The sequence below is a fragment of the Oncorhynchus gorbuscha genome, unplaced genomic scaffold (assembly GCF_021184085.1).
Source record: "Oncorhynchus gorbuscha isolate QuinsamMale2020 ecotype Even-year unplaced genomic scaffold, OgorEven_v1.0 Un_scaffold_2100, whole genome shotgun sequence".
Classification (NCBI taxonomy): domain Eukaryota; kingdom Metazoa; phylum Chordata; class Actinopteri; order Salmoniformes; family Salmonidae; genus Oncorhynchus; species Oncorhynchus gorbuscha.
Window position 1 is genome coordinate 58,523 of NW_025746692.1, and position 2,113 is coordinate 60,635.

Genomic DNA, 2,113 nt, shown 5'->3' on the forward strand with positions numbered 1-2,113 from the left:
ACTGACATTACAACCCACTGACAGTACAACCCACTGACAGTACAACCCACTGACATTACAACCCACTGACAGTACAACCCACTGACAGTACAACCCACTGACAATACAACCCACTGACAATACAACCCACTGACATTACAACCCACTGATGATGTTACAACCCACTGACATTACAACCCACTGACATTACAACCCACTGACGGTACAACCCACTTTGATGATGTTACAACCCACTGACATTACAACCCACTGACAATACAACCCACTGATGATGTTACAACCCACTGACATTACAACCCACTGACAATACAACCCACTGACAATACAACCCACTGACAATACAACCCACTGACAATACAACCCACTGACAGTACAACCCACTGACATTACAACCCACTGACAGTACAACCCACTGACATTACAAACCATTGTCACAACCCACTGACAATACAACCCACTGACAACAAACCACTTTACAACCCACTTTGAGAACATGTAGGAAGGTATTTTGCCAATATCTATTTAGACATGTTAAAATGATTCAATTTTCATCCCATCTGACTATCAACTGTAAATTTACAAATACAAATACGAGTATGGCCATGTCAGCACACCCCCCAGTAGCTACTACTGTGTCTTTTTGTTGATTAAGTAGTAGGCTACTGTTTCTCCTCCATATCTGTGGGTCGTATGCCACCCTGTGGTCGATGGTGGAATCATATTTTACTGAGAGCAGAAAACAAGCGTGATGAAACTATTCCTACAACGTCTGGAACGCTACAAAACACCAGAAATAAGTGGTGTCTTTCGGTTGGCTGTGTGCACGAATGTGATTTCAGCATTTTGGTACATCGCCTACTTGTGTGTAACCAGACCGACATTGAGAGAACATATTCAATGTGTTTATAATTTTACCGTGTTGCATGATGGGAAGAGTGTCAGGTCCGTGAAATAATACAGTAAAACAAAATGTATTGCTTTTCCGTCGCCTTGTCCGCAACTGTAGTCGTAAACATCATTAAACCCTGTTCAATATGATGTGGTATTATCAGTAGTAGAAGTGGTAACCGTGAGTCAAACACCTTTGTCCTGGAAGGATTTGCTCCTCTACCAACGTGTACAACTCATACTTACCTGGCAAGGGAGACACCGTGATCAAGAAGGCGGTTCACCCAGGGCGAGGCTCAGCCATTGCACTCCGGCTGTGCTGACCCCTGCGAATTTCTCAAATGTGGAAATCTCGATTGCATAATTTATGGTAGTGGGGGACTGCGTTCGCGCTCTCCCCTGATCTTGATGTAAAAAGTAATCTTAATTTGATATGTCCTTGATGGTCGTAGCAGTGTTGACTCTTGAGTTGTGTTGAGATTCTGTACCATCACTCATTCATATATCCTTATGTACATGTTCCTTATCCCCTTACACTGTGTATAAAACAGTAGTTTTGGAATTGTTAGTTAGATTACTTGTTGGTTATCACTGCATTGTCGGAACTAGAAGCACAAGCATTTCGCTACACTCGCATTTAACATCTGCTAACCATGTGTATGTGACAAATAAAATGTGATTTGATTTGATTTGATTCATATATCAGGAGATTTATCTAAGTTTTGCTTTTCTTCCACGCTTTTAAAATGTCGAATCTATTTAAAAAACAATTTTATTTAGTCCTGGTGGTGTGTAATCTCAATCTTATTGGTGTGTAATCTCAGTCCTAGTGGTGTGTAGTCCTTGTGGTCTGTAGTCTCAGTCCCAGTGGTGTGTAGTCCCAGCACATTTAGATGTAAAAAGTGCATTCCTCTTTGCCCAAAGACAGACCCCAGATCTGCACTCTCTAGTTCCTCTGTCCTCTTGTCTGTCTCGACTTGGCATCAAGTGTAGCAGTTCACTCCCTGTGTTCTCCTCTTCACCAATCAATAACTAATTAGTGACCTTAATTTGACAATCAAGTGCAAGGAAGGAGCGAAAACCCGCACACACTCGGCACTCAGTGAAATTAGCTTGACGATGATCAAGTTCTAAATCTGTCCAATTTTTTAACCCCAGGATTTTTATTTAGAATTTTGGGGTAATTTAACCAGGAAGTCAGAGGTCTTTTCTCAATTTGATTTGC

General features: G+C 41.5%; 1 non-coding gene across 1 annotated transcript; it reads left to right on the forward strand.

The window, feature by feature from the left end:
* Nucleotides 1-1,126: 1,126 nt before the first annotated feature.
* LOC124024971 lies at nucleotides 1,127-1,290 on the forward strand. Its single transcript, XR_006837116.1, has one exon. It is a non-coding gene; the product is annotated as a U1 spliceosomal RNA (small nuclear RNA).
* The last annotated feature ends 823 nt before the right edge of the window (nucleotides 1,291-2,113 follow it).